The 13,427-nt window shown below is 40.6% G+C and overlaps 1 protein-coding gene across 8 annotated transcripts in view; it reads left to right on the top strand.

Annotated features, from left to right (window-relative positions):
* The window catches only part of syt12 (synaptotagmin XII), a 253,476-nt gene that overhangs the window by 44,706 nt on the left and 195,343 nt on the right, over nucleotides 1-13,427 (top strand). The window contains exon 1 of one of the 8 annotated variants that reach the window (XM_073049219.1): nucleotides 1,504-1,524. The exons of the other annotated variants lie outside the window; for them this stretch is intronic. The gene's annotated coding sequence lies outside the window, so the exon portion shown is untranslated. Of the gene's footprint in view, nucleotides 1-1,503; nucleotides 1,525-13,427 lie in introns of those variants that run through there. 8 annotated transcript variants of the gene reach the window in all.

Genomic DNA, 13,427 nt, shown 5'->3' on the forward strand with positions numbered 1-13,427 from the left:
CCTCATCGTAGGCTCATTCCGAAAGTCAGGTAGGCATCTGATCCAGGAAAACTTAGCTGTGTAGATACAGATTGGCTTGCCCATAGAAGACAGAGAATAGATGTTCTCCTTGGAGGTCGATGACTTGTGGCATTCAGCATGGATCTAATCTGGGACCCCTGCACTTTGTGATTTTTATAAAATACTTGGATGAGGAAGTGAAAAGGTGGGTTAGTGGGTTTGCAGATGACACAGAGATTGGTGGAGTGGATAGTGTAGAGGGTTGTTGTAGTGAGACATTGACAGGATGCAAAACTGGGCAGAGAAATGGCAGATGGAGTTCCACCTGGAAAACTGTGAAGTGATTCACATTGGGAGGTCGAATTTGAAAGCAAAATACAGCATTAACAGCAGGATTCTTGGTAATGTGGGAGAATAGAGGTATCTTGGGCTCTACACCATAGATCCCTCAAAGTTGCCACCAAGTAGATAGTATTGATAAGAATGCGTATGGTGTGTTGGCCTTCATCAGTCAGGAGATTGTGTTCAAAAGCCATGAGGTAATATTGCAGTCTAATAAAACCCTGGTTAAACCACACTTGGAATATTGTGTTCAGTTCTGGTCGCCTCATTATAGGAAGGAAGCTTTAGAGAGGGTGCTGAAGAGAGTTACCAGGATGCTTCCTGGATTAGAGGGAATACCTTATAAAGAAAGGTTGAGTAAGCTAAGGTTTTCCGTTGGAGTAAAGGAGGATAGAGGCGATTTGATAGGGGTATGCAAGGTAATAAGAGGCGTAGATCGAATGGATCTTCAGAGACTTTTTCCTAGGGCAGAAATGGCTAATACAAGGGGGCTTAATTTTTAGGTGATTGGAGGAAAGTATGGCAGGGTGTGAGGTAAGTTCTTTAAGCAGAGAGTTACTGTTGCATGGGATGCCCAGCCAGGGGTGGTGGTAGAGGAAGATAAATTAGAGGCATTTAAAAAAATTCTTAGCTAGGCACATGGTTGACAGAAAAGTGGAGGGTCATGGAGGAGGAAAGGGTTAGATTGATCTTAGAGTAGGTTAAAATGCTGGGCCACAGGGCCTGCACTGTGCTGTAATGTTCTATGTTGTATGAAAGTCCACAACATAATTTTGGGAACCTCATGTTGGAAGATTGGGATATATTTATGGAACAATTACAATAAGCTTTATGGTGGTAAAGCTGATGTTTGAATGCCATCATGAAGAAGTACATGAATTTCTAAGCTCTTAAAGAGTCTTAGAGCCACTCAGCATGGAAACAGGCCCGTTCACCCACTGAATCCATTTTGACTCATTAACAATCACCCAGCACTGATTCTATTTTAATGTCCTCACATTCCCACTCTTCTGTTGGGTTCTGCCATTCATCTACATTAAACTTACCAACCCACATTCCTTTGGGATGCAGGAGGAAATGAGCACAGTAGGAGGGAGAATAATCAAACTCCACGGAGACAACACCAGAGGTCAGGATTGAACCTGCCCTGAGGAGCTGAGAAGCGGCAGCTGCTCATATTGTGTATGTATATCATGTTTACTAATGAATAAATATCCATCTCAAATATATGTGATTTTTTTTCTTAGTGTTTAATCCATGTATTGTGTAAAGATCAATAATAAATATAGAGCCTGCAAAATTTTCTGCTCTTAGCAACCAGTGGTACAAATTATCTATTAGTAATATAATGAATAGCTTATGCAGCAGCTGAATAATTACTTTGCCCAGTGTTAACTTTGTGAGATTGTGGTGGTTTGGAAAAATATTAGAAATTTTTGAAATATTTAGCTTCTAGTTCAAGTTCTATTTGAGGATAACCCAGAGACTGCGTTGTAGAAAGTCTAAAAAATGCTGAGAGTGCTGTGTTCTATTATACGTGTCCAGTTTCATGAACCAGGATATGAGTGTTAACCCAGCCTTCATTATCATGAGGTGCAGATGGTTAGGAGCTTTAACTTTCTTGGCCTAAAAGGATCTGTCCTGGGACCACCATATTAGCGGCATCACAAAGATCACCTCTACTTAGAAGATTGCATAACTTTGGCAAGTCACCAAAAGCATTTATAAACTGCTGTAGTTACACAGTGGAGAGTATACTAGCTGGCTGCACCAAGGCCTGGTAGGAAATGCCCAGGAATGGAAGTGGTGGATGCAGCCCAGTTCATCACAAGCAAACCCTTTCCCACTATCGAATACATTTACATAGAGTGCGACCACAGGAAAGCAGCATCCATCATCAGAGACCTCCACCATCCAGGCCGTGCACCCTTCTCACTACTACCATAGAACAGAAGGTACATAAGCCCTAGATCCCTGACCAACATGTTCAGGAATGGATTTTAGGCTCCTGAACTGATGTGGTTAACTTCAATCACTACTACTCTGAAATTCTCCTATGACCTACAGACTCTTTACAACTCATGTTCTCAGTATTTCTTTTATTTGCACGGTTTGCATTCCTTTGCACATTGGTTGTTGCCAGTTTTTGTTTGTTCATGTATAGTTTTCACAAATTCTATAATTTTTTCCCCTGTATATATGCCTGCAAGAAAATGAATCTCAAGTATATGGTAAAATAAGCATACTTCAATAATAAGTTTATGTTGAACTTTGATCATTAAAATGGTAAAAGATGAAGTCCTTCTCTTTTGTAGAATATTGGTATTTCTTAGACAGTGTTTTCCATCAGATGCAACTGATCTTGCAGTGTGAAACATCTCCTATGGAAATGGTTGATTTCATACATGATCTACCTTTACATAATCTGCATTGATCCAAAGTCAAAAACAATTTGATCCAAGATAAACTCAAGATAAAACTGAAAGTGATATTTCAAATCTAGTAAAGATTTATTACAAAATTACCAGAACATTTCCACAAGAAGGAAGTTCCATTGTGTAAATTTGTAATTTTGGTACCATTAGTTTCAAAGCTGCACTTTGCAGAGAGGGTCAGAGTCAATTTGATTCCATTTGCTTCTGATGCACCATCAATAACTCTCGGAGATGGGAGGCGAACGATAGGCTTTTATTAGCAGCAAAAGAGAGCACAACATCTCGGAGACTGAGGGAGGAGCAGTGCCCCAATCACCTTTATACAGGGGTCTGTAGGAGGAGCCACAGGAGCAGTCAGCAGAGGGGCGTGTCCAGGCAGGTATACATAGTTTACCACAGCTTCTCACTGAGAGTCCCTCCAAGACACCACTAACTTCATAAAATCGAAAATGTTGGACCAAATAGATTCATCAACACCTGAAAGGGTGGATTGAAATTTCAAGTGGAGGCCACTAATACCAATGTTCAAAAGATCAGGTGACCCACCAGGAGGCTCATGTGACTGTAGATGGAGCAAAAAAGAAACAAACTTCTGAGCAATTCAGCAGGCCAAGTAGGCAAAAAGAAAGTTGATATTTTGTGTTGAGACCCTACATTAGGACCAAAAGCATAGAAGGGAGACAGCCAGCGTAAAGAGGCGACAGGGAAAGTTGAGGCAGAGGCTGACAGGCAACAGATAGAGTGGGGTGAGAAGAAAACTGATGGGCGGATGTTAATCAGGTGAGGTGAGAAGAAGGGTTAGAATCTGGAGACAGGTGGAGACAAATAAGAGAGAAAAAAAGGGCCAGATGATGTCTCTACCCTTTCACCCACCAGCCCTGTCTCCTGACTCTTCCCATCTGATTACACCTGCCTATCTTTACCTGCCTCAGCTCATTCAGCCTATCACCTCCAGCCCTTCCCTCTCACTTCTTTACTCTGGCTACATCCTCTCTATACTCTCAGTCCCATAGTCGTATACAGTATATACGGATACCTGACTTACTGCAAGTGTTTAGAGCAGCAGAGAAGGTCCTTCATTTCTGCCTGTTTAGATGGATTCTTCATTGTTGTTTCCAGAACAGTTATTTTTTGACCAGACAGGGTTGTTAGCTCTAAGCTGAACCCCTGAAACTGGAGGACCAGTGGACCATTCTTAGTCTGGTCTCTACCCTTTGATCTGCTGGGCATGGATGACCCTACCAAGAGCAAAAGCACAAGGACCTGATTGCAGCCAACGTAGCACTCCGGGCTATTGAGGCACGCAAGCCTCCAAATCCTATGACAAGTTTGTGGTCCTTTAGGAGGATACTATACAAGTTCTACACTTATATACTCTACTTTTAGGTCTTAATGTGAAACATTGAATATCACTTTGTCTCCAGAGATGCTGCTTGACCTACTGAGGTCCTCATTTGAGTTTGCTCATTCCCATTATCCCTTCAGCGAAATGCTTATATACCCTCCAATGTCTCATGATCTCTACCACCACTCACCTGGCAGGCAAAGAAAGACCAATCAACCTAAAACATAGAAATATAGAAAGTAGGAATGAAAATATACAAATTTGGCCCTTTGAGCCTTTTCCGCCGTTACGGCTCATCTATCTTAATCCAATATCCCCCGTGCTTTCATCAGACCCCTTGATGCCTTTTATTTCTGGTAAGTTCTTCCTTACCTCTTCCTTAAATAGATTCCATGACCTATGGTAGGCAATTCTACATCTCCACTGCCTTCTGAGTAAAGAAATTTCTTCTCACCTCAGTCCTAAGTGCTAGTTCCATTTCTTGATGCTGTGATACCTCATCCTGATCTCTAAAGTCAGAGAAACATATTGCTACTGATCAGTTTGTCAAGGTCTGCCAGAACATTATGTTTTAATGTTTCTTCTCTTTCTTCTGAAATTTAGCAAAACTTTAACTGTGTTTCCCTCCCCTCAGTTGCTGTCTGCCCTGCTGAGTATTTCTAGAATTGTCTTTGTCTCTGCAGCATCCTCCCCCCACCCCGCCATAAAATGTATCAGTACACAAAGAAAACAGAATTAAAACAATCGGGATGGTAGGAGGAGGTATGTCTCAAAAACCCCCTCATGTATTCAAATCAGCTTAAGAGATCAGTTTACTCTGAACTCTGCCAAAGATATTAATTCTTGCTTTCTTTGCATAATTTTATTGTCAGCTGCATTTTTTTTCTTTTTAGCAACAAGTCCCATTTTCACTTTATTTTATTTAGAGATACAGCACGATAAAGGCCGTTCTGGCCCAACTACCCAGTTACACCCATGCGACCAATTAACCGACTAATAATCTGTACATCTTTGGAATATAGGAGTGGCAGAGGTAACCCATACAGTCATGGGAAGAACATCGAAATTCCTCACAGACAATGGTGGAATTGAACTTGGGTCACTGGTGCTGTAATAGTGTTATACGAACCACTATGCTACCGTGCCATTCCGCGTCTTTCCATGAACAGATTTCAAGTTGTAATTATAACAAAAGATATATTGAAACGGAAGAAGATCTGCAACTTAGTTTGACAAAGAATACAAGTGAAACATAGTTAATTGTCTGTGGTATTGAAGAGTGTGGTTAAGCAAATGAAAAGAGGTGGGAGGGTAAGGAATAAATAGACTAGAACGCCCTCTTGGATTTGGGTCCGCTTTCTTAAGTGATTTTGAAAGTTTGTGCCTTAGTGTATTTACCCTTAGAGAGTTTGAAGAACGAGTAGGACATTGCAGCTTTTTCAATAAGAGCAAAACAGAAAGAAAACTGAAAGACTGTAATGACACTGAATGGGCTTATGTACTTGTAATATTTAGAAATATATTTTATTCATATAACTACTTCATATAACTACTTTGGAACTCAATTAGTTCCAAAAGTGGACCAGGAAATGTTCTCATGTGGTTACTATTCACTGTGGAATTTTAATTTTATAATTTCTATTTTAGGCCTCATCATCATCATTGTGTGCTGCGTCATATGACGTACGCAATCATTGTCTCTCTTTTAATCTTTTTATTAGTATTAAAAATATTATGAATGAAATACAATTAAAATATTAATAAGGGATTACAAACATACAAATTCCCATTACACATGAAGGAATACATAAGCAATGAATACAGTATAAGTAAGCTTTCCCACAATCATTGTCTCATGACTATGATTGTTCTTGGTAAATTTTTCTAGAGGTGATTTGCGATTGCCTTATTTTGGGCAGTGTCTTTACAAGACGGGTGACCCTAGCCTTTATCAATACTCTTCAGAGATGTCCACTGACGTTGGTGATCACATTACCAGGACTTGTGATATGCACCGGCTGCTCATACGACCATCCACCACCTGCTCCCAGCTCTCTGATTGGGAGGCTAGGCAGATGCTACACCTTGTCCAAAGGTGGCCTGCAAACTAGCAGTGGGAAGAAGCGCCTAACACCTCGTTGAGTAGAGACGTATCTCCACCCCACCACCCATATTTTTGGTATTAGAATTTATTTTTGAAAACACTGGCATAAAAGAATACAGCAAAAGTTATTAGGACATGGGGAGAGAGCAGAATGTGGTATTGAGATGGGTAATCAGCCATACTTATATTGAATGGCAGTGTCGGCTTAGAAGATCGATTAGTCTGTTCAGGTTAATTTTTACCTTTCTACTGCTATGTAATAAAATGTGATAGCATTGAGTGAAGTTTTTTAGATGGTGTGCCTGTTCTATCTACAGAATAATTTGAATGTTAATGTTTTATTGATTAGTTGTAAGTATCATATAATGAAATGCATTTTGTTAAATTTGAGCAGTCAGGTCTCACAATCCCTTCGTTTCAATTACCAGACTGGAATTGAAGATGTCCCGTGGTTTTACTCAATGTCGTGGATGGCAGCGGAGGTAGCTGGTAGCCTGGGATAGGACAATAAGAGAGAAATTGATGGGCAAGACCAGCACTTCACACATGATAAAGCCATTGAAAATCAAAGCGCATTGTTGCAGTACTTGGTTTATTGTGTTTTAAATATTTCCTGCTGTCCCACTTCACTGCACACTTCTGTAAGTAGAGTTCACACTCACTACAAGCCAGAGAAAGCCCTTCCCTGCCCCAAACCAAGCGTATCTGCAGCAAAATGTCAAGTGTGGAGGGTGGTGGAAGCTTTTCCTCCATCATTAGGGTAACAGGATGGGAAATGGGAAGGATTGAATGAGGGGAGGAAGAGAAAGAGTGACTGGGAAGGCATGAAAGAGGGGGAGAAGGGGGATAAAGATGAGGGTAAGAAAAGGGGGAGGGTGGAGAGTAAGATGAAGGAGAGAAAGGGGTAGAGGAACAGAATGTGGAGGTTGGAGAGATGAAGGGGAGCGATTTGAATTGAGATTTTGAGCAGGGGGGTTAGAGGCAGGGAGGGATGAGTAGGAAAGGGTTTAGTGTAGAGGAGATAAAGGAGATGGAGTTAGATGGGATGAAAAGTGATAGTTTGAGGGAAGGATTAAGGAGAGAGGGAGGGAAGTGATAGATGCGGAAGTGCTCTGGGTAATAGGTGGGTGCAGATAGAGAGACCAAAGATGTGGTGACTCAATATTTCTACTCTTCTTCTAACACTCCAAATCAATAAAACTAACTTCATAGTCCTTGACCAAAATCTAGTTTCCAGCTTTCTAATCAGGTGAAACTGAGGCAGGTCCTGTTGAAGAGAATATTAGGGGCGATTTCTTGAATGTCCAGCAGAGACTCCTGAATATAGCACATGCTTGTGTGTTGTTTTGGGCAAACCTTTACTCCGTACAATTGGATTATTAGATAAAATTATTGATTGTTCAGATGAGATGAATGAACAGGACTGTTTGATCATACCTGATCTTTCTCATCTCTTTGGCTTATGTAGAAAATTTCATGGTAATATTTAAGGAAAAACAAGAAGTTCTTACAGTGACCTGTAAGAAGTTCTTTTAAAACTTATTCGATTAGAAAGAGAAGCTATTTGGCCCATCAGTTCCTTGTCAGCTCCCGTCAGAACAATCGAAGCAATTATGTTTCGCTCTTAAGCATGCAACATGTCCATCGGCTCCCCTATACCCCGTTTGTCACTTATTTACACTAAGGAGTAATTGAATTCACCTATCAGACAACTTTAGGACATGAGAGGAAATTGGAAGATCTGCGAGACACCCCATCATGGTCACAGGAACAACATGCAAACTCCACACAGAAAGCACCAGAGGTCAGGATTAAATTTGGGTTTCTGGACCACAGTTGCAGCACTGTGCTTCCCCTACAGATACTAACAAGGCAGAAAACCTGGTCATTATCATTGTTGTGATTAGCACCTTGCTAGCTATATAGCATCTGTCCTATTTTCTACCTTAAAATAATAATTAAACTTCAAAAGAACTTAACTATCTGTAAATGCTTTAGCCCTGAGTTCATAAAAAGGATTATATAGTTGCAAATTAATAAGCAGCTGATTTATGTTAAATTCGGATATTATTAACCTCAACAGTAAGAACCAGCTCATAACATAAAATGGATCTTTGGTCCTCTATCTCCTGGGCAGGGAAGGGAGGCAGAATTTCTGTTAGCATTGAATCTTTTGCTTAAACTCCACACTGAGCAGATTCAGTTTAAAAAGACATGGGGAAACAGATTATAGCCACAATTTAGTTTTAAGTAACTCTTATGACAATTGGAACATGTCAAAGATATACAAAATTACAACCATAGGGAAATGTCTAGTAAAAGCAGTAAAATTAAGATCAAGTGTGATAATTTGACATCTGATTATCTGCTCCTTCCACTTTTACAAAGCTGTGACTGTCTGGTTTACACTTGTTCAGGTAATTGACAGAGACACTATTATAAAGATTGTCACAAATGCAGCATTATTCAATGGATGTTGAGGATGTTAAGTCACTGGTTTTCTGGATGACTGATTCATACAGATTAGTTAACCAGAACCAATTTAAAATCAATTTCAATTTAATTGGCATGGAACAATATCGTAATAAATTGTATAGCATGAATAAAAATAGTTACTTTCATCACCAGGTTTATAGAAAATAAATCACAAAAAATATAGAATAGCTTTTATATAAGTATATTGCTCTACAGTTTCAAAATTGGTCTTAACTCTATTGTTGCAAATGTGTTTTAATTGTCTTTCATCATTCAAGACTTAAAACACAAACCTTCAAAGCCAATGGTTAAAATCATGCTTGAATGACTGATAATGGCAGTATCTTATCATGAATTTCATTTGGACAAAATGCTACACCATCCAGATAGTCATGAATGAATACTGAGGAATGTAAAATTCAAAAGAGGGTTGAACCCTATTGCCTCAATCTTTCTTTTATGAATGTCTCTAAAATTGCACATTATTTTAAAAATAGACCAAGATTCTAATGCATGACTTGCTTCATAAAACAGAGAGCTTCATGAAATATTCTTGCTGGCATTTGCATGTACGTGACTGACTTGCAGAAGGAGCACAAATAGCTTGAGTGGATTACATACTGTGCATCACTTTCTAATGCCCATTTGGAATCTCCTCACTGAAAATGACGCATGGAATTGAAATGAGGTTTGAGGCACAGCCTCAGACACAACAGGCTTTAATACTTAAAGGGAAAAACAACTTGAACTCTGATTCTTCCTTCAAAAACATTTGCATTCTTACAGAGATTGTGTGTGTGTGTGTGTGTGTGTGCAGCAACTATTCTCAGGAGTTTGGATGAACACTGAGGAAGATTTTATGTTTATTGTAATCTTTGCCATGGGTGCTTCACTGGTGGTCCTGCCAAGTCAGAGCATGACCCAGGGCAAAACAAGAGAGTTAAAGTTAAAGTGGTGTTGTTACAGGGCTCCAAAGGGTAATGGGTAGAACACAAGAGAATAGGAGCAGGGAGAGGCTACCAGGTCTCTCAAGTCTCGCCTGTCTGATCATGGCTGATTTATGGTGGACACATTTCCTCTTTCGTACCAGTTCTCTAAACTTTCATCAGCTGTTGTTTATTTTTATTTATTTATTGAGATGCAGTGCGGAATAGGCTGTTCTGACCAATGTTCCCTCTAGTTTGTTATGACCAATGTGTGCAAAAATCTTGAGCTGTGCAATTTTTTGCCCAATGACAACAGCATGTTTGCACTGAATTTTTAAGTGGAAGTAAACCTGAAGCTATTCTAAGGATAATAAACTCCCAAGTTCAGCTTGTTGTTCATTGTTTAAACACCATTTTCTATATTCTACACAAATATTTCTCATAGCTGCACATTCCTGACCTCATGAGCTTTTGGTGTAGCAGTTTCTACTATCTCATTAAGCCATTCTGCTTTAAATGAACTAGCAGTTCCTTGGTGCTTCAAGTCCTTTGCTTCTTCAGAATTCAACATAGTGAATCAATAATTTCTTTGACAAATAATGTATAAATAAGTCAGTTCTAAAAACTGCAGACAAATCACCGCAAACTCCATGTTGTCAACACCATCCGTATCAGAAACAGGAAAAGGAAATGTGATTGTGTACAATCATGCAATATACTTAACATGCCAATGAGGTAGCAGGTGACAACCTTTTGAGTACAGTTTAAACTCCTTTGTGCCCTAGTAGCAAAAGAACTGTGCGTGCTCTCACATGCACATCTTAGAGGGAACGGTGATTCCAGGCCAGCAACCACCAACTTTTCCCAAGCCTAATTATGAGACAATTTACAGTGACCAATTAACCTACCAACCATTACATCTTTGGAGGCAACTGAGCACTCAGTCATGGGGAGGAGGTAGAAACTCCTTACAGACTGTTGTGGTAATTGAACCCAGGTCACTGGCACTGTAAGATGTTGTGCTAACCATGATACTACTGTGCTGCCCCCTAATTCAAGCATACGACTGTTACTTATGTGCACTGTGGATCTGTTTGGGGCTACCTGGAAAGCATAAGTTGGCAGACCGCTGGGTGGCTATGCCCTATGTGGTGGAGAGTCAGATGTCAAATCAACCAGTTTTCCGGGTGAAACTAGGGGATGGGAATGGGCCTGTCAAGATTCTCCATCGGAACCACCTGCTGCCCCTGGGACAAGAGGTGCAAGTAGACCCAGAGCCTGACTTGGAGCCTACACCTAGTAGGGGGACTCTGCAGAAATGCGGGGCAACTGCAGGGCCCACAGCAGGTGAGGTTAGGCCGGCCCCCACCCATCCTACTGATTCAGAGGATGAGGACCTGGATGTGTGGTATATGCCTCCTTTCGTCAACTCCCCATTGATTGAAGGGCTCCCGGCCCTTCTCCCGCTGGGTCAGGTAAAGTGGGGGGGGGGGGGCTATCTGTGGGCGGCCTGGGTTGCAATGGGACTCTGCAGGGGTGGAAGTTGGGCTTAGCCACGGGACAGAGTGGTCTGAGTTGCAGGTGGGCACGAGTGGTAGGCCGGGGGAGGCCTCGCCGGGTAGACCGGAAGTATCCCCAGTAGTGTCTGAACCTGAAGAGTTAGGTGATGGGGTGCGGAAGTCTCAGAGAATCAGGAGACCATCAGATAGGCTGACCTATGTAGCACCGGGGAGCAGAGTGTGACACCTACCGTTTTGGGGAGCTATGTCGCTGCCTTGTACACCTGGATTGGGCTTTGTGTTTTGCAGGAAGGGTTGGCGAATTATCTCAACGTCATGAGGGCATTACTAAATTTTGTGGGGGGAGAGTGTACTGTAAGGTTTCACTGCTAATGTGATGGCTTGTCTGTAATGTTCCACTGCTAAGGTAATGGTTTCTCTGTAGCAGTAATGTCTGGGTTATGACTAGAGGTAATGGGGCATGTTAGGCTATGTGTGGGATGTGTTCTTTCTCGTGTGTCTGGGAGCTGGGAATTCACAGTCTTTTGCCAGGGAGAGATGAGGAGAGAAGGCACGAATGGAGAGAGTTGGTAGACCGCTGGACGGAGTGGACTTGGAGAGAGGGTCCGAAGGTCAGTGACGATCAGAGGAGGTCGATGGTCCTTATCAGTGAGCTCCAACGTTGCGCATTAGACTGTTTCATGAGAATGGGCCCTTTTTTTTTGCTTTCTGTACTAACCATTTAGTCAAATTAAGAATTATAAAGCTTAATCGTTTAATCGCATATTGTGTACTGTTTGTTATTTCATGGCACTGATTTGTAACAGGAGACACATTGTGCAGCATCCACCCAAACAAGATAAATTTGGCTGCACCGGGGGGTTATCATCTCCTATATTAAGCTGCTAACCAAAGCAAGAGTTAGACTTAACTCTTAGTTGGAGACAAAACACCTTTCACTAACATATAGCAATAGATATTTAAGTAAACAAATTGGGAAGTAAAGTGAAAGAATTCAAATTATTCAAGATTTATATTAATTCTGTGTGCTTAAAAGACATTTGTTAAATTGTATCTTTCTTATATAAATCAGTTTGTATAAGAACACCTTTAAATCAATAAAAATAACTGATGCATCTTTGTAAGAAACAGAGCTACATGTGCTCTGTTTAAACCCACTCTTTACCCCAGTCTTACTTTTACATGAAGAATTACAATGATGCTACCAACTGCACTCATTTGAACCTCCCAAGATCGAACATCCTTAATGCTCTTTCCTCCTGTCATGATCAGACAGTGGAAGAAGATATGGAGCAGGAATAATCATCAAGGCTGTTCTGTCGTTCAATGGAATCACAGTTGAGCTTCTATCGTTCCAATCCCCATATTCCTTGATTTCCCTGATCTCCCGTCAAACTGATTGATCTCCTCTTTGATTCAGTATCCAAGCATGCACAATCCTCTTATCCAGTTCTAAGTATTCATCCCGTATCCTAAGACCATCCAGTTCTAAACCACCAATTCAAGGGAAACAAGGTTTTAAGCATCTACCCTGTCCAGTTCCTTGGAACCTTATATTTTCATTCTCTAAACTCCAACAAACATAAACTCATTCAGCACAGCTCTTCACCATGGAAGAGTCCATGATCCTTGCTAATTGATCTGGTAAACCTAAATAGGCAGGCTAAACCTACTAAACGCCAGCTCTCATCTTACCAAAATTCAGTTAAACTGTAATAAGATATCTCTATACTATTATGCCAGCTCTCTTATTATTAAAGCAATATAGAGTTTGCTTACTGATTGATTGTTGTATTTGCATAAGAACTCATTACATTTTTCTCTTAGCGCAAGCATTTTATTGTGGCTTCCTATTAAAACAGACCCTGTTTTGCTATTTCAGACTTCCCAAGTGAATAAGACCGTAAGACATAAGAGCAGAATTAGACCATTTGGCCCATTGAGTCTGCTCTGCCCCTCCAACATGGCTGACCCAATATCCCTATCGAGGCCATTCTCCTCAAATTTAATAATTGAATAACCACACATTTGTGCACAATATATTCCAGTCAACTTGCTCATTCCTTTATAATCTCTTTGCATCCTTCTCTCAGATTAATTTCCTGCATAGCTTAGTATCAGAAGCAAGACTGAATACATTAATATAGATGTCTTCATTCAAGTCATGAATGTGAATGTAAGTCTTCCACTCACGGGCTTATTTATTACAACATATTATCCCCTTGAAACCTGGCTAATATAACAACATTGCATGTTGTTCTTGGGAATTAATGGTGTCCA

This window comes from Hemitrygon akajei, chromosome 6 (assembly GCF_048418815.1).
Source record: "Hemitrygon akajei chromosome 6, sHemAka1.3, whole genome shotgun sequence".
NCBI classification, from domain to species: Eukaryota; Metazoa; Chordata; class Chondrichthyes; order Myliobatiformes; family Dasyatidae; genus Hemitrygon; species Hemitrygon akajei.